Genomic DNA, 20,581 nt, shown 5'->3' with positions numbered 1-20,581 from the left:
CCACACCCGCCTCCCCCCAACCAGCGGCCGCACCGCAGCTGACCCTCCACCACCCACAGCACCCCCGCACCCGCCGCTCAACCACCTGTAGCACCCCCCATACCTGCCCCCCCCATGACACCCCCACACATCCCCCCACCCGCGTCAACCCCGCACCTGCCCATCCCCCACCCATGGCTCCCTCAAACCCGCCCCTCAACCGCAGCACCCACGGACCCACCCCCCCATCTGCAGCACCTCCGCAGCTGCCCTTCCCCTGCTTGTTGCACATCCGAACCACCTACCCCACCCACGGCATCCCCGCACCTGCCACTCCCCCAACCACAGCACCTCCGGCCCCCTCCCCATCAGCTCCCCCCCACCTGCAGCATCTACAGACACCCTCCCCATCCACAGCACCTGTGGACCCCTACCACATCTGCAGCTCCCCCTCTGCAAAAACCCCTCCCCCACCCACAGCACCACCGTACCCCTACCCCCATCCACTACCCCCCCCCCCCCGCAGCCACCCCTCCCCCCCTGCAGCATCTACATACCCTATCCGCTGCACCCCACACCCACCCCTCTCTCTGGAACCACTCACCCAACTGCACCCCCCCTGCACCCCGCCCCTCCCCTCCCCCAAATGCACCTCATCTGCACCCCGCCCCTCTCCCACGCACAGCACCTCCAGACCCCCTCCTTAATCTGCGGCCCCCTGCACCCACCACTCCTCTCCCAGCAGCATCTACAGACCCCCTCCTCCATCCGTGCCCCCTCCGCACCTGCCCATTCCCCACCCACAGCACCTTTAGACCCCCTCCCCCATCCGCACCCCCTCCCCTCAACCTACCGGCAGCACCTCTGCACCCCCTCCCCCATCCGCTAACTCCCCCTCCCCTCCCCAACTCGCAGCACCTCTGGACCCACTCCCCCATCCACAGCCCCCCTCTGCATCCACCCCTCCACCACACGCAGCACCTTGGACACCATCCGCAGCTGCTACCAGTGATTCCCTAAATCAGGGGTGATCAGTGGCACAGAGAGGCACCCCCACCGCACTGCATCCACCCCCTTTCCCAAGCCCCCCACACACACTGAACTTCTGTGAGTATAGGTGCTACCAATGGACATTGGGTTAATGAGCAACACTAATACTATGGCCATTATGTGTATAAGTGACATGTCATTTCATCCTTTAACCCCCAAAAATTATGTAAAAAAAAATAAATCATTTAGACCTACATTCTGTACATCGTACTCTGTAGGTGCTCTTCACGCCGTCGCAAGGGGCTAGGCCCTCTTCACCATTGGACACCCTTTTGTCATGCAATATTTAACCACTAACAAAACTAATGAATACCCCCATTGTGTTAATTTAAAAGAGACCTAACTGTTTTTTTTCTTTTAATTAATTGTCCCCCCACATAGCCAGAGCATCCCCACAGCCCTATAGTAATGACAGAACTGAAATTTGTTTGACCCTGTCAGCTCTGGACAGGGAGCTTTAGCGCCACTGCCTAGGAATGTGTACCCCTCTGGTCAGCAACAGCCTTAGCCCGGGAAAATTGGCCACTAGCTATTGGGTCCCTGGGTCGCAGGGCAGGCTAGACAAGGGGAGGGCTGTTGCTGGGGCCCAGGGAGCCAGTGACCACTGAGGACGAGGGTAGTCCAGAGGAACCAAGACCCATTTAAGGAGCACCGCTGCGTGTAATCAGAAAGCCGTGGGATGGGAAGGTTACCTGGAGGAAGAGTTAGCATGTAGCCACTGGGATCCAGAAAATCGAGGTTGCCCGCTGGAGTTTGCCTGCTAGACCAGCCGGAGAATGTTCTGCCTACTGGCCGACCTTAGGAAGATGAGCCACCCGCCAAGGACATGGAGTGCCCAGCTGGATCGCTGTGCTGGTGGATGCTGGGAACCGGAGACTGGATCGGGAGTGACGATCAGCGCTGTGGCAAGAGGACCAGCGCTGACCAGAGGAGCTGCCCGCTACTGTGCCTGCCAGCCTTGTGACTGCAGGGCCGTCTGAAGTGGAACGGTGGGGACTGTGTGGAGAAGGTGGGCTGCTAGAGGAACAAAGGAGATCCGAAGAAGCTCAGCCAGACGCCATCCAGTGGGAGAAAAGGTGCCCGGCTGGTGACGGCGAGCGCAGGCACTGCGTAGGACACCACCTCCTCCCGAAGTGAGGACCCCTGGCTGGAAGAAGAGAGGACAGCGCGGACCGGCGACGGGAGGACGGCGCAGAGAAGAGGACCCCTGGCAGAGCATTATGGCACGGACCAGTGGCAGGAGGATGGCGCAGACCAGAGCCTGCAGCAAGAGAGAAGACCCCTGGAGCACAGTAGACTTCACTACAAGGGTGCATCCCCAGTGCAGTACTCTGCATCCTGGGTGGCGCCGAAGACCAAGGCTATCGGAGGTGGCAGAAGCGCTGCAGCTGGGGTAAGATCACTGCAACCCTTCCGCTGCCAGAACTCTGCCTTGAGTTAACCCTTCCGCTTTTATACTCTGCAATTTGGGTCAATATATTGTATGTGCGTGGCCCCATTATGTGTGTGGCCCCATCTGGAAATGTTTATATAGGTGGTAGGCTCCCCTAAAGTTACTGGTACCTCTGCACTTTTGTTAAGGGAGTGGGCTCCCATCCATACTGCACTGACCTGCAGGACAGGTTTTATATAGGGGGTAGGCTCCCCTCATTATGTTTGTGGCCCCATCTGGGAATGTTCATTAAGGGGGTAGGCTCCCCTCAATATGTTGCCCCGCAAGTAGTTTATTAAGGAGGGAGGTTCTCTGCTAGTGCTGTGCCCCATTGTCAGAAAGGGGAGATGGGTGTAAATTTCCTTTGGTTATTGCTGCTGAAGTATTGTAAAAGTGATTGTTCCTTCTGGTTATGTGCTCTCAATGACTCATGTCATGGTTAATGATTGTGTCCAAGAATGCGTTTAATGCTGGTTCTCCTGTGACTGTTTATGCAAGCTCGGCCCAGCAGGGGCTGTTAAAGCTTATATACTTGTGTGCTTATTACTACAAAGGGGGTGTATTTATAGACTGTTTATGCAAGCTCCGCCCAGCAGTGCCTGTCAAAGCTAAAATACCTGTGTGCTTATTACTATTACAAAGGCTGGTTATTATTGACTGTGTTACGCAAGCTCCGCCCAGCAGTGCTTGATAAAGCTAATATACCTGTGTGTTTACTGCTATTACAAAGGCGGGTTACTATTGACCGTGTTATGCAAGCTCCGCCCAGCAGTGTCTCTTAAAGCTATTATAAAGACAACACCAGCTTGCTTACCTGATCCCGCAACTCACCTGCCTATTGGTATTGCTGGTTATAAGAGACTGTGCTATTGTAAAGACAACGCCAGCTTGCTTACTTGTTCCCGCAACTCATCTGTCTACTGTTTTTGCTGGTTAGAAGAGACTGTGCCATTGTAAAGACAGCGCCAGCTTGCTTACCTGTTCCCGCAACTCACCTGCCTATTGTTATTGCTGGTTATACAAGACTGTGCTATTATAAAGACAACGCCAGCTTGCTTACCTGTTCCCTCAACCCACCTGACTATTGGTATTGCTGGTTATACGAGACTGTGCTATGGTAAAGACAATGCCAGCTTATTTCAACTTAGGTTTCCTTCTGTTGTGCATTCCAACAAAGAGATCTAAATCTAATTGTTACTTATTCTGTCACTGTCACCTTTAACATATAATAATAAAATGGAGTTGGATCCTGATCTTTGTATTGTCACTGTGCCTGAGGGGTAAAGCAGGTCTGCCTCTCTGATCTTAACCGAACCAGGTTTATTTAAATCCCACATGTAGTTTAAGTTCCGCCACCAGATTTGTGGGCATTACACTAAGAATGCAAGTAATACTCCATATATTGAACGCCAGAAAGGCGTGCAGGGGTTAACGGGGCGTAGCCCCTTGTGACGGTGTGAAGAGCGCCTGTAGTGTGCGATGAATCACCTAGTATATTGTAATTTCAATTCTTCTTCCCTTTTCTATTCACAGCAATAGAAATGTATTTTTCAGGATTAGGTATTGTGATTCTTTTGTCTTGCAACAATGTTGTTAAAATGAAATCTCCCAAACAGTATTACAGTAATATATTGCTAACAATTAGTGATAAGCGGGTTCGGATCCTCGGGATCCGAACCCGCCCGAACTTCACCTTTTTTTGCACGGGTCCGAGCAACTCGGATCCTCCCGCCTTGCTCGGTTAACCAGAGCACGCCCGAACGTCATCATCCCGTGGTCGGATTCTCGCGAGATTCGTATTCTATATAAGGAGCCGCGCGTCGCCGCCATTTTTCACTCGTGCATTGGAGATGATCGTGAGAGGACGTGGCTGGCGTCCTCTCAGTTTCTATGTTCAGTGGGCTGCAAATATCTGTGCTCAGTGTGCTGCAAATATCTGTGCTCAGTGTGCTGCAAGTGCAAATATCTACGTTCTCTGCCTGAAAAACGCTCCATATCTGTGCTCAGTCTGCTGCAAATATCTGTGCTCAGTGTGCTAATTGCTTTATTGTGGGGACTGGGGACTAGCAGTATTATATAGTAGGAGGACAGTGCAGAGTTTTGCTGACCAGTGACTAGTGATGTGCACCGGAAATTTTTCGGGTTTTGTGTTTTGGTTTTGGGTTCGGTTCCGCTGCCGTGTTTTGGGTTCGGACGCGTTTTGGCAAAACCTCACCGAAATTTTTTTGTCGGATTCGGGTGTGTTTTGGATTCGGGTGTTTTTTTCAAAAAACCCTAAAAAACAGCTTAAATCATAGAATTTGGGGGTCATTTTGATCCCATAGTATTATTAACCTCAATAACCATAATTTCCACTCATTTTCAGTCTATTCTGAACACCTCACATCTCACAATATTATATTTAGTCCTAAAATTTGCACCAAGGTCGCTGGATGACTAAGCTAAGCGACCCAAGTGGCCGACACAAACACCTGGCCCATCTAGGAGTGGCACTGCAGTGTCAGACAGGATGGCCTTTCAAAAAAATTGTCCCCAAACAGCACATGATGCAAAGAAAAAAAGAGGCGCAATGAGGTAGCTGTGTGACTAAGATAAGTGACCCAAGTGGCCGACACAAACATCTGGCCCATCTAGGAGTGTCACTGCAGTGTCACGCAGGATGGCCCTTCAAAAAAATACTCCCCAAACAGCACATGACGCAAAGAAAAAAAGAGGCGCAATGAGGTAGCTGTGTGACTAAGCTAAGCGACCCTAGTGGCCGACACAAACACCTGGCCCATCTAGGAGTGGCACTGCAGTGTCACGCAGGATGGCCCTTCCAAAAAATACTCCCCAAACAGCACATGACGCAAAGAAAAAAAGAGGCGCAATGAGGTAGCTGTGTGACTAAGATAAGCGACCCTAGTGGCCGACACAAACACCTGGCCCATCTAGGAGTGTCACTGCAGTGTCACGCAGGATGGCCCTTCAAAAAAAAACTCCCCAAACAGCACATGACGCAAAGAAAAAAAGAGGCGCAATGAGGTAGCTGTGTGACTAAGCTAAGCGACCCTAGTGGCCGACACAAACACCTGGCCCATCTAGGAGTGGCACTGCAGTGTCATGTAGGATGGCCCTTCAAAAAAATACTCCCTAAACAGCACATGATGCAAAGAAAAATGAAAGAAAAAAGAGGAAGGTCAGGCATCGCAACCGACACAATTGGACTCTCCTTGGGGATTTGTGATTTAGAAGAACGCACAGTTCTTTGCTGTGCTTTTGCCAGCTTAAGTCTTTTCTTTTTTCTAGCGAGAGGATGAGTGCTTCCATCCTCATGTGAAGCTGAACCACTAGCCATGAACATAGGCCAGGGCCTCAGCCGTTCCTTGCCACTCCGTGTCGTAAATGGCATATTGGCAAGTTTACGCTTCTCCTCAGACGCTTTTAATTTTGATTTTTGGGTCATTTTACTGATCTTTTGTGTTTTGGATTTTACATGCTCTGTACTATGACATTGGGCATCGGCCTTGGCAGACGACGTTGATGGCATTTCATCGTCTCGGCCATGACTAGTGGCAGCAGCTTCAGCACGAGGTGGAAGTGGATCTTGATCTTTCCCTATTTTTTTAACCTCCACATTTTTGTTCTCCATATTTTAATGCGCACAACTAAAAGGCACCACAGGTATACAATGTAGATGGATGGATAGTATACTTATGGACGACGAGTGACGACACAGAGGTAGGTACAGCAGTGGCCTACCGTACTGCTATATACAGTATAATAAATGGACCTGGTGGACACTGTCAGCAAACTGCTAAACTAGTATAAAGAAAAAAAGCCACCACTGGTATACAATGTAGATGGATGGATAGTATACTTATGGACGACGAATGACGACACAGAGGTAGGTACAGCAGTGGCCTACCGTACTGCTATATACAGTATAATGGACCTGGTGGACACTGTCAGCAGACTGCTAAACTAGTACTACTAGTATAAAAAAAAAGCCACCACAGGTATACAATGTAGATGGATGGATAGTATACTTATGGACGACGAGTGGCGACACAGAGGTAGGTCCAGCAGTGGCCTACCGTACTGCTATATACAGTATAATGGACCTGGTGGACACTGTCAGCAGACTGCTAAACTAGTACTACTAGTATAAAAAAAAAGCCATCACAGGTATACAATGTAGATGGATGGATAGTATACTTATGGACGACGAGTGACGACACAGAGGTAGGTACAGCAGTGGCCTACCGTACTGCTATATACAGTATAATGGACCTGGTGGACACTGTCAGCAGACTGCTAAACTAGTACTACTAGTATAAAGAAAAAAAGCCACCACAGGTATACAATGTAGATGGATGGATAGTATACTTAAGGACGACGAGTGACGACACAGAGGTAGGTACAGCAGTGGCCTACCGTACTGCTATATACAGTATAATGGACCTGGTGGACACTGTCAGCAGACTGCTAAACTAGTACTACTAGTATAAAAAAAAAGCCACCACAGGTATATAATGTAGATGGATGGTAGTATACTTATGGACGACGAGTGACGACACAGAGGTAGGTACAGCAGTGGCCTACCGTACTGCTATATACAGTATAATGGACCTGGTGGACACTGTCAGCAGACTGCTAAACTAGTACTACTAGTATTAAAAAAAAGCCACCACAGGTATACAATGTAGATGGATGGATAGTATACTTATGGACGACGAGTGACGACACAGAGGTAGGTACAGCAGTGGCCTACCGTACTGCTATATACAGTATAATAAATGGACCTGGTGGACACTGTCAGCAAACTGCTAAACTAGTATAAAGAAAAAAAGCCACCACAGGTATACAATGTAGATGGATGGATAGTATACTTATTATTATTAATGGATGACGAGTGACTGACGACACAGAGGTAGGTACAGCAGTGGCCTACCGTACTGCTATATACAGTATAATGGACCTGGTGGACACTGTCAGCAGACTGCTAAACTAGTATAAAAAAAAGCCACCGCAGGAGTGTTTTTCAGGCAGACAAACGTATACTGGTGGTCACTGTCAGCAAAACTGTGCACTGTACTCCTGCTATAGCTGCTCCCCAGTCCCCACAATTAAGCAGTGTGAGCACTCAGCACAGATATATCATGCAGCACACTGAGCACAGATATGGTATGGAGCGTTTTTTTCAGGCAGAGAACGGATACAAAAAAACTGGTGGTCACTATCAGCAAAACTCTGCACTCTACTCCGAGTCCTAACAGCTGCTCCCCAATCCTCCCCACAATTAGTAATAAAACAAGCAATCAACTGTCACTTCTACAATTATAAACGGAGAGGACGCCAGCCACGTCCTCTCCCTATCAATCTCAATGCACGTGTGAAAATGGCAGCGACGCGCGGCTGCTTATATAGAATCCGAATCTCGCGAGAATCCGACAGCGGGATGATGACGTTCGGGCGCGCTCGGGTTAGCCGAGCAAGGCGGGAGGATCCGAGTCTGCTCGGACCCGTGTAAAAAAAGGTTAAGCTCGGGTGGGTTCGGTTTCTCGGAAACCGAACCCGCTCATCACTACCAGTGAACACCAGTATTATACGTTCTCTGCCTGAAAAACACTCCATATCTGTGCTGCATTGTAGTATATAGTAGGAGGACAGTGCAGAATTTTGCTGACCACCAGTATAACTATATATATAGCAGTACGGTACAGTAGTCCACTGCTCTACCTCTGTGTCATCAAGTATACTATCCCATCCATACCTGTGGTGAATTTCAGTTTTGCACAGTTTGCTAACCACCAGTATATAATATATAGCAGTACGATACAGTAGGCCACTGCTCTACCTACCTCTGTGTCGTCAAGTATACTATCCATCCATACCTGTGGAGCATTTCAGTTTTGCACAGTTTGCTGACCACCAGTATATAATATATAGCAGTACGGTACAGTAGGCCACTGCTCTACCTACCTCTGTGTCGTCAAGTATACTATCCATCCATACCTGTGGTGCATTTCAGTTTTGCACAGTTTGATGACCACCAGTATATAATATATAGCAGTACAGTACAGTAGGCCACTGCTCTACCTACCTCTGTGTCATCAAGTATACTATCCATCCATACCTGTGATGCATTTCAGTTTTGCACAGTTTGCTGACCACCAGTATATATAATATATAGCAGTACGATACAGTAGGCCACTGCTCTACCTACCTCTGTGTCGTCAAGTATACTATCCATCCATACCTGTGGTGCATTTCAGTTTTGCACAGTTTGCTGACCACCAGTATATAATATATAGCAGTAATGTACAGTAGGCCACTGCTCTACCTACCTCTGTGTCATCAAGTATACTATCCATCCATACCTGTGGTGCATTTCAGTTTTGCACAGTTTGCTGACCACCAGTATATATAATATATAGCAGTACGGTACAGTAGGCCACTGCTCTACCTACCTCTGTGTCTTCAAGTATACTATCCATCCATACCTGTGGTGAATTTCAGTTTTGCACAGTTTGCTAACCACCAGTATATAATATATAGCAGTACGATACAGTAGGCCACTGCTCTACCTACCTCTGTGTCGTCAAGTATACTATCCATCCATACCTGTGGAGCATTTCAGTTTTGCACAGATTGCTGACCACCAGTATATAATATATAGCAGTACGGTACAGTAGGCCACTGCTCTACCTACCTCTGTGTCGTCAAGTATACTATCCATCCATACCTGTGGTGCATTTCAGTTTTGCACAGTTTGATGACCACCAGTATATAATATATAGCAGTACAGTACAGTAGGCCACTGCTCTACCTACCTCTGTGTCATCAAGTATACTATCCATCCATACCTGTGATGCATTTCAGTTTTGCACAGTTTGCTGACCACCAGTATATATAATATATAGCAGTACGGTACAGTAGGCCACTGCTCTACCTACCTCTGTGTCATCAAGTATACTATCCATCCATACCTGTGATGCATTTCAGTTTTGCACAGTTTGCTGACCACCAGTATATATAATATATAGCAGTACGGTACAGTAGGCCACTGCTCTACCTACCTCTGTGTCGTCAAGTATTCTATCCATCCATAACTGTGGTGCATTTCAGTTTTGCACAGTTTGCTGACCACCAGTATATAATATATAGCAGTACTGTACAGTAGGCCACTGCTCTACCTACCTCTGTGTCATTAAGTATACTATCCATCCATACCTGTGGTGCATTTCAGTTTTGCACAGTTTGCTGACCACCAGTATATATAATATATAGCAGTACGGTACAGTAGGCCACTGCTCTACCTACCTCTGTGTCGTCAAGTATACTATCCATCCATACCTGTGGTGAATTTCAGTTTTGCACAGTTTGCTAACCACCAGTATATAATATATAGCAGTACGATACAGTAGGCCACTGCTCTACCTACCTCTGTGTCGTCAAGTATACTATCCATCCATACCTGTGGAGCATTTCAGTTTTGCACAGTTTGCTGACCACCAGTATATAATATATAGCAGTACGGTACAGTAGGCCACTGCTCTGCCTACCTCTGTGTCGTCAAGTATACTATCCATCCATACCTGTGGTGCATTTCAGTTTTGCACAGTTTGATGACCACCAGTATATAATATATAGCAGCACAGTACAGTAGGCCACTGCTCTACCTACCTCTGTGTCATCAAGTATACTATCCATCCATACCTGTGATGCATTTCAGTTTTGCACAGTTTGCTGACCACCAGTATATATAATATATAGCAGTACGGTACAGTAGGCCACTGCTCTACCTACCTCTGTGTCGTCAAGTATACTATCCATCCATACCTGTGGTGCATTTCAGTTTTGCACAGTTTGCTGACCACCAGTATATAATATATAGCAGTACTGTACAGTAGGCCACTGCTCTACCTACCTCTGTGTCATCAAGTATACTATCCATCCATACCTGTGGTGCATTTCAGTTTTGCACAGTTTGCTGACCACCAGTATATATAATATATAGCAGTACTGTACAGTAGGCCACTGCTCTACCTACCTCTGTGTCATCAAGTATACTATCCATCCATACCTGTGGTGCATTTCAGTTTTGCACAGTTTGCTGACCACCAGTATATATAATATATAGCAGTACGGTACAGTAGGCCACTGCTCTACCTACCTCTGTGTCGTCAAGTATACTATCCATCCATACCTGTGGTGCATTTCAGTTTTGCACAGTTTGCTGACCACCAGTATATAATATATAGCAGTACGGTACAGTAGGCCACTGCTCTACCTACCTCTGTGTCGTCAAGTATACTATCCATCCATACCTGTGGTGCATTTCAGTTTTGCACAGTTTGCTGACCACCAGTATATATAATATATAGCAGTACGGTACAGTAGGCCGCTGCTCTACCTACCTCTGTGTCGTCAAGTATACTATCCATCCATACCTGTGGTGCATTTCAGTTTTGCACAGTTTGCTGACCACCAGTATATATAATATATAGCAGTACGGTAAAGTAGGCCACTGCTCTACCTACCTCTGTGTCGTCAAGTATACTATCCATCCATACCTGTGGTGCATTTCAGTTTTGCACAGTTTGCTGACCACTAGTATATATAATATATAACAGTACGGTACAGTAGGCCACTGCTCTACCTACCTCTGTGTCGTCAAGTATACTATCCATCCATACCTGTGGTGCATTTCAGTTTTGCACAGTTTGCTGACCACCAGTATATATAATATATAGCAGTACGGTACAGTAGGCCACTGCTCTACCTACCTCTGTGTCGTCAAGTATACTATCCATCCATACCTGTGGTGCATTTAAGTTTTGCACAGTTTGCTGACCACCAGTATATATAATATATAGCAGTACGGTACAGTAGGCCACTGCTCTACCTACCTCTGTATCGTTAAGTATACTATACATCCATACCTGTGGAGCATTTCAGTTTTGCACAGTTTGCTGACCACCAGTATATAATATATAGCAGTTCGGTACAGTAGGCCACTGCTCTACCTACCTCTGTGTCGTCAAGTATACTATCCATCCATACCTGTGGTGCATTTCAGTTTTTGTGCTCAGTATATATAGTAGTAGGCCATTGCTATTGATAAATATATTACTGGCATATAATTCCACACATTAAAAAATGGAGAACAAAATTGTGGAGGGTAAAATAGGGAAAGATCAAGATCCACTTCCACCTCATGCTGAAGCTGCTGCCACTAGTCATGGCCGAGACGATGAAATGCCATCAACGTCGTCTTCCAAGGCCGATGCCCAATGTCATAGTAGAGAGCATGTAAAATCCAAAAAACAAAAGTTCAGTAAAATGACCCAAAAATCAAAATTAAAATCGTCTGAGGAGAAGCGTAAACTTGCCAATATGCCATTTACCACACGGAGTGGCAAGGAACGGCTGAGGCCCTCTCCTATGTTCCTCATGACTAGTGGGTCAGCTTCACATGAGGATGGAAGCACTCATCCTCCTGCTAGAAAACTTAAAAGACTTAACTTTGCAAAAGCACAGCAAAGAACTGTGCGTTCTTCTAAATCACAAATCCCCAAGGAGAGTCCAATTGTGTCGGTTGCGATGCCTGACCTTCCCAACACTGGACGGGAAGAGGTGGCGCCTTCCACCATTTGCACGCCCCCTGCAAGTGCTGGAAGGAGCACCCGCAGTCCAGTTCCTGATAGTCAAATTGAAGATGTCACTGTTGAAGTACACCAGGATGAGGATATGGGTGTTGCTGGCGCTGGGGAGGAAATTGACAAGGAGGATTCTGATGGTGAGATGGTTTGTTTAAGTCAGGCTCCCGGGGAGACACCTGTTATCCGTGGGATGAATATGGCCATTGACATGCCTGGTCAAAATACTAAAAAAAAACACCTCTTCGGTGTGGAATTATTTCAACAGAAATGCGGACAACTGGTGTCAAGCCGTGTGTTGCCTTTGTCAAGCTGTAATAAGTAGGGGTAAGGACGTTAACCACCTAGGAACATCCTCCCTTATACGTCACCTGGAGCGCATTCATCAGAAGTCATTGACAAGTTCAAAAACTTTGGGTGACAGCTGAAGCAGTCCACTGCCAACTAAATCCCTTCCTCTTGTAACCAAGCTCCTGCAAACCACACCACCAACTCCCTCAGTGTCAATTTCATCCTTAGACAGGAAAGCCAATAGTCCTGCAGGCCATCTCACTGTCAAGTCTGACGAGTCCTCTCCTGCCTGGGATTCCTCCGATGCATCCTTGAGTGTAACGCCTACTGCTGCTGGCGCTGCTGTTGTTGCTGCTGGGAGTCGATCGTCATCCGAGAGGGGAAGTCGGAAGACCACTTGTACTACTTCCAGTAAGCAATTGACTGTCCAACAGTCCTTTGCGAGGAAGATGAAATATCACAGCAGTCATCCTGCTGCAAAGCGGATAACTCAGGCCTTAGCAGCCTGGGTGGTGAGAAACGTGTTTCCGGTATCCACCGTTAGTTCACAGGGAACTAGAGAATTGATTGAGGTACTGTGTCCCCGGTACCAAATACCATCTAGGTTCCATTTCTCTAGGCAGGCGATACCGAAAATGTACACAGACGTCAGAAAAAGAGTCACCAGTGTCCTAAAAAATGCAGTTTTACCCAATGTCCACTTATCCATGGACATGTGGACAAGTGGACCAGGGCAGATTCAGGACTATATGACTGTGACAGCCCACTGGGTAGATGTATTGCCTCCCGCAGCAAGAACAGCGGCGGCACCAGTAGCAGCATCTCGCAAACGCCAACTCGTTCCTAGGCAGGCTACGCTTTGTATCACCGCTTTCCATACAAGGCACACAGCTGACAACCTCTTACGGAAACTGAGGAACATCATCGCAGAATGGCTTACCCCAATTGGACTCTCCTGGGGATTTGTGACATCGGACAACGCCACCAATATTGTGCGTGCATTACATCTGGGCAAATTCCAACACGTCCCATGTTTTGCACATACATTGAATTTGGTGGTGCAGAATTATTTAAAAAATGACAGGGGCATGCAAGAGATGCTGTCGGTGGCCCGAAGAATTGCGGGCCACTTTCGGCATTCAGCCACCGCGTGCCGAAGACCGGAACACCAGCAAACACTCCTGAACCTGCCCTGCCATCATCTAAAGCAAGAGGTGGTAACGAGGTGGAATTCAACCCTCTATATGCTTCAGAGGATGGAGAAGCAGCAAAAGGCCATTCAAGCCTATACAGCTACCTACGATATAGGCAAAGGAGGGGGAATGCACCTGACTCAAGCGCAGTGGAGAATGATTTCAACGTTGTGCAAGGTTCTGCAGCCCTTTGAACTTGTCACACGTGAAGTCAGTTCAGACACTGCCAGCCTGAGTCAGGTCATTCCCCTCATCAGGCTTTTGCAGAAGAAGCTGGAGACATTGAAGGAGGAGCTAAAACAGAGCGATTCCGCTAGGCATGTGGATGGAGCCCTTAATTCGCTTAACCAGGATTCACGGGTGGTCAATCTGTTGAAATCAGAGCACTACATTTTGGCCACTGTGCTCGATCCTAGATTTAAAACCTACGTTGTATCTCTCTTTCCGGCAGACACAAGTCTGCAGAGGTTCAAAGACCTGCTGGTGAGAAAATTGTCAAGTCAAGCAGAACGTGACCCGTCAACAGCTCCTCCTTCACATTCTCCCACAACTGGGGCTGCGAGGAAAAGGCTAAGAATTCCGAGCCCACCCGCTGGCGGTGATGCAGGGAAGTCTGGAGCGAGTGCTGACATCTGGTCCGGACTGAAGGACCTGCCAACGATTACTGACATGTCGTCTACTGTCACTGCATATGATTCTGTCACCATTGAAAGAATGGTGGAGGATTATATGAGTGACCGCATCCAAGTAGGCACGTCAGACAGTCCGTACGTATACTGGCAGGAAAAAGAGGCAATTTGGAGGCCCTTGCAGAAACTGGCTTTATTTTACCTAAGTTGCCCCCCCTCCAGTGTGTACTCCGAAAGAGTGTTTAGTGCAGCCGCTCACATTGTCAGCAATCGGCGTACGAAGTTACTTCCAGAAAATGTGGAGAAGATGATGTTCATCAAAATGAATTATAATCAATTCCTCCGTGGAGACATTTACCAGCAATTGCCTCCAGAAAGTACACAGGGACCTGAGATGGTGGATTCCAGTGGGGACAAATTAATAATCTGTGAGGAGGGAGATGTACACAGTGAAAGGGGTGAGGAATCGGACGATGAGGAGGAGGTGGACATCTTGCCTCTGTAGAGCCAGTTTGTGCAAGGAGAGATTGATTGCTTCTTTTTTGGTGGAGGCCCAAACCAAACAGTCATTTCAGTCACAGTTGTGTGGCAGACCCTGTCGCTGAAATGATGGGTTTGTTAAAGTGTGCATGTCCTGTTTATACAACATAAGGGTGGGTGGGAGGGCCCAAGGACAATTCCATCTTGCACCTCTTTTTTCTTTCATTTTTCTTTGCATCATGTGCTGTTTGGGGACTATTTTTTGAAGTGCCATCCTGTCTGACACTGCAGTGCCACTCCTAGATGGGCCAGGTGTTTGTGTCGGCCACTTGGGTCGCTTAGCTTAGTCACACAGCTACCTCATTGCGCCTCTTTTTTTCTTTGCATCATGTGCTGTTTGGGGACTATTTTTTTGAAGTGCCATCCTGTCCGACACTGCAGTGCCACTCCTAGATGGGCCAGGTGTTTGTGTCGGCCACTTGGGTTGCATAGCTTAGTCACACAGCTACCTCATTGCGCCTCTTTTTATGTTTGCATCATGTGCTGTTTGGGGACAATTTTTTTAATCTGCCATCCTGTCTGACACTGCAGTGCCACTCCTAGATGGGCCAGGTGTTTGTGTCGGCCACTTGGGTCGCTTAGCTTAGTCATCCAGCGACCTTGGTGCAAATTTTAGGACTAAAAATAATATTGTGAGGTGTGAGGTGTTCAGAATAGACTGGAAACGAGTGTAAATTATGGTTATTGAGATTAATAAAACTATGGGATCAAAATTACCCCCAAATTCTATGATTTAAGCTGTTTTTGAGGGTTTTTTGTAAAAAAACACCCGAATCCAAAACACACCCGAATCCGACAAAAAATTTTCAGGGAGGTTTTGCCAAAACGCGTCCGAATCCAAAACACGGCCGCGGAACCGTATCCAAAACCAAAACCCGAAAAATTTCCGGTGCACATCACTACTAACAATGATACATTTTGGGGTACATTGTTGTTAATTACAGTTGTAAGATAAATTAATACATGTAATCAATGAAGGAAACCAGTAATAACATATGAGCAGGCCTTTTAAACAACCATTAGAAGTTATTATAATCAAATAAGACAAGAGCAAGAAGGAGCTGGTGGCTGTAGGTGAAGGATTGTGATTTTAGGGGCAGATTTATTAAAGATTGGAGAGAGATAAAGTAGAAAGAGATAACGTACCAGCCAATCATCACCTAACTGTCATGTTACTGGCTGGGTTTGGAAAACTGACAGTTAAGACCTGGTTGATTGGTACTTTGGGGGAGAAAAGCTGTGAAAAGAGTGGAGAAGTGAGCCAGTGGAGAAATCAGTATTAAAGTAACATTTATAATTAGCATAAAATAAAATTATACAGAGCAGCTGATTGGTTGCCATGGGCAACTTCTCCACTGGCTCACTTCTCCACTCTTTACACTGCTTAGTACATCTCCCTATTTCTCTCTGAGCTTTGATAAATCTGCCTCTTATAGTGATTGGCTGAGGAGAAACGCAGCAGTATCACATACAGCCAGTGTCAGACTGGGGCATGTAGGGCCCACCGGGGGGATGCAATGGTAGGGGTGTGGCCAGTCTGCAGAGGGGGTGTGGCCTGCCACCACATTGGTTTGACAAACCATTCGAGAGTGCAACATTGGGGCCCCTTCATTAAATTCAGTAAGTTCAACTGCTGTATGCATGATAATGTACCAGATTAATAACTGCAGAGAAGGGAAAGGGGGGACATGATAGAAACTTTCAAATATATCAAGGGTTTTAACAAAGTCCAGGAGGGAAACATTCTCCAAATGAAGAGAAGCAATAGGACACGAGGACATGAACTGAGACTGGAGGGGGGGAGGTTAAGGGGAAATTTTAGGAAAAATTACTTCACAGAAAGGGTAGTGGACAAGTGAAATAGCCTTCCATCAGAGGTGGTAGAGGCTAAGACAGTAGGGCTTTTTAAACATGCATGGGATAGACATAAGGATATCCTTACAAATAAATAAGGATCAAACAAGGTTAGAGATAAAAAATAATGTAAAAAAAAAAAAAAAAAAAAAAGGGGCAGCCTAGATGGGCCAAGTGGTTCTTATCTGCCGTCAAATTGTATGTTTCTATGTTTCTATGTAGCAATACACTGTAGAAAATACACCATAGTCCAGTATAAGGTAACATATGTATAATGTATAATTCAGGTGCAGTCTGGAACCTGATCCTTAGAGCAGGAGGTGGGCCCCCAGGCAGTGGGGCCCACTGGTGGTTTCCCCCATACCCCTGTGGGCCAGTCCAAGCCTGCATACAGGGCATCCCATGGTGCAATGTGGACGAATCACACAATGCAAACATGCAATTCTGTCCGGTATTCAGCTAGGATCTAGCTACTGCTCTTTCTCTATCCTTATCCTTTAATTTTATTTATTTATTATTTATTTTATTATTTATTATTACGTTTCTTATATAGGGCAGCATATTCCATTGCACTTTAATGTTAAGGCATACCTGCCGATATGTTTTCTTCTTGAAGGGGAGATTACTTGGACAACTGTGTGATGGGCCTTAGGCAGTGGCATGTGAGCAGGGCCCTAGGGTTAGCACTGTCATTTCCCCACTGCCCCTGCATCTGGCTAGCAGGGTGCCTGTTGCCCGGATTGTCCAAAGGAAGCTTCCAGGCAGCTCTCCATTCTCTACTGCTGCTGGCCCCTTGGCGAGGCTTGCACAGGGCAGCAGTATGCCCTGTTTTGCCTCTGACTGTGTGTGTATTTGTGTGTGTGTGTGTGTGTGGGGGGGGGGGGGTGGCACAGATGGTGATTCGCTTTGAAACACATCATTGTGCCACCAATCTTGCCTATTTCACTGGGAATTGGATGGAATACTGGAGGGTGACCTACTAATTCTGGATTCCATGGAACTCTTTTTTTTAAATTACATAATAGAAGTAAGTAAAATGAAAGATAAAAAGGTTAAACTTGTGGACAACGTAAAAGAAAAAATAAGGAACAGAAAAGGTGAACACAAGGTCAATGCTTTTAATAGAAAATAAAATGAAAAATAAATTGGATTAAAATCCAGAGCCCTACTACTGTATTACTAACGATGCAAAAACAGCTGCTGACAATCAGCGACATGAAATTAACCAGAGAAACTGACCATCCACACCAATATTACTACAAGTGTACCATGGTGTGGCTGACAATACACTCTGGAAGTAAACATAGATACTGAGCATCAATAAGAAAAAAATCTCCACTGTAACCAAATGGATTTGTTTTATTTATATAACAGCTCTGCTATTTGACTCACTGTTTGTTCATTGTGTGTGTGGCAAAAAGAAAAGAACAGCTAATCCTTCATACCACAGCCCAGCAGAGCTCCTTTACTCTAACGCTCCTAATACAAATCTGAGAAACACACTGCTGCAAATCCTCCCCCCCAGATCATTAGTCCTGTATCTACAGCAGGTTCTCTGGGGCCTTTCACAGAGATCCCAGCCTCTGTGTGTCTTCTGTGTATTCTTTAGTTGTTCATGAGATGGAAACAGATCATTAATAATAACAAACAGACAAGGAGAAGAGGGGTGAGGGATAAATGCAATACTATATATATATATATATATATATATATATAATGGGGGGTTAGGGATAGTGGCGACAAATGCGGCTAAAAAAACAGTGTTTTTACGTGTTTTAAAAACGCCAAAAGATGTTATAAAATTATAAAAATAATTTAAAAGTTTAAAAAAAAAGGTTTTTAAAATACAAGAAAATTGTTTCTATGTAAAACCATACAAAAGTAATAAAAGGATAGGAATTCAAACTTAACTTAAAAGCAGTGGGTGGTCTATACAGGTCCAACGCGTTTCGTCTCAGCAGACTTCTTCAAGGGGTAGGGACAGAATGAAGCTGCATGTCTATTTATACCCATATCACTTAGGTAAAGGGTTGTGACATCATAATCAGTCATGTGATGTGATTATACATTATATGGTAAAAAGCTGACAAAAGGTTATTTTACAGCAAAACTGGAGTAAGAACCAAGTCCAATATACCTATTGGTGTAAAAAACGAGTGGTTTACAATAGTAAAAAGCGTTTAAAAACGTTTAAAATCGTGTACAGTGTAATTGGGAGTCACTTCCGCCACACTTCCGGTGACGGAGGACTCCGCTCGTCACTTCTGCCCCGCTTCCAGTGGCGATTGTGCATGCACCCGCGTCGGCTCCTGGCTTCACGAGTCCCATTGTGCATGCGTCCTTGGCCGTTCTGAGCTGCTCCTATACAGGGGGAGGTGTTCTGACATCTTAGACTGCATCAAACAGAGTCCATCTTGTGTGGGATACTTGAGATGCTTTTCCATAAGGCTGCGGCGGCCATATTTGAGTAGATCAGCAGACATTCCTAGGATCCAGGCACATCGGTTTCCATGGCAGTGGGTTATATACATAGAATAATAGAAATACGTGGTAATTTCAAAGTAATGGTACATATGCATATTATAGGCACAGTTTCCATAGCAACATCTTAAATAAACAAGCTTAAATAAACAGCTTATATAAATCAATATATTATTCATATTGACGGCTCAAAATAAACTGGTGTAATATATTTAACCCTTACCAATATGCCAGTGCAATAAGCAGTGAGTCTATAGGTGACTTAAATTATTAGTGATAGTAACGCAAAATGTAACCATCAGGTTCATTTAGATAATGAGCCCCGTGACTATTTAAAAAAAAAAAATATATATATACATAAATATAGCAGGTGCATAAGGATGTGTAAATGTACATTAGAAGGGGACTGTGTATCCTAATCTTATTTGATAATCTGTGATTGTAAAAACTACGTGTTTCTATACTGGTGCCGTTATTTGGTGAATAATCATTGGAAATCGTCTGTCATCATTACAGTACCTGATCTTCCCAGATGGTTTCCCTACCTGGTACTGATCAGGCCCGAACTCTGCTTAGCTTCCAAGATCGGGCGAGATTGGGCGTACCATTGTGGTTTGACTGTACGTGAATTTTAACAGACCCCATGACAGGTTTCCTCTAAAATTTGTGATTCTAAAATAGTGCTGTCGCTTTGTCAATATTTTGACTGTCATCCTTACAGTACCCGATCTTCCCAGGTAGTCTCCCTCCCTGGTACTGGTCAGGCCCAGACACTGCTTAGCTTCCAAGATCAGACGAGATTGGGCGTACCAGTGTGGTTTGACTGTACGCGGATCAAACAGAGACCGTGACAAAGTACAGAGGTTATTTAAAACTTTTTAATCGTACAAGTGTTATCTGTGCCTTATTACATGACGTGAAGTACAAAAGGATAAAAAGAATATAAAGAAGGAGGGGGTAAAGGATACTGCACCTTACAGAAAAGTTGCAATTTTCGTATCTTTCATTCAAACCAGCTGGATGTAGAGTCTGTAGCTGGAATATCCAGTACATTTCCCGTCTGGAAAGTTTATTAGCAAGGTCCCCTCCTCTCTCACCCAAGGCCACGTGTTCGATGGCCTTGAATGTGATTTCCTCTGGATTGGATCCATGTTGTAACGTAAAATGTCTGGAAACTGTAGGACTCTCCACTTTGTTTTTAATGTTCCTTATATGCTCCTGGATCCGTAGTTTCAGCGGTCTTTTTGTCTTTCCCACATATTTCATTTTGCAGGTACACTCCAAAAGGTAGATCACGGATGTTGTGTTGCAGTTCACAAAGTCTTTTATGATATATTCCTTATTGCCAGCTGTGCCACTAAAAGTTTTCCTATTCCGGTGTAAATACCTGCATATGTTACATTTTCCACACTTGTATGAACCTGTGCATTTCGGCCTTGGAGTCTTGCAGATGGATTCTGCTCTTAGCATACTTGGTGCGACAATGTC

General features: G+C 45.8%; 1 pseudogene; it reads right to left on the bottom strand.

Annotated features, from left to right (window-relative positions):
• Positions 1-19,805: 19,805 nt before the first annotated feature.
• LOC134947952 (5S ribosomal RNA) lies at positions 19,806-19,924 on the bottom strand (annotated as a pseudogene).
• Positions 19,925-20,581: the final 657 nt, after the last annotated feature.

Source organism: Pseudophryne corroboree, chromosome 1, assembly GCF_028390025.1.
Source record: "Pseudophryne corroboree isolate aPseCor3 chromosome 1, aPseCor3.hap2, whole genome shotgun sequence".
In the NCBI taxonomy this organism is placed as follows: Eukaryota; Metazoa; Chordata; class Amphibia; order Anura; family Myobatrachidae; genus Pseudophryne; species Pseudophryne corroboree.
This window is presented reverse-complemented; position numbering and strand designations above follow the sequence as displayed.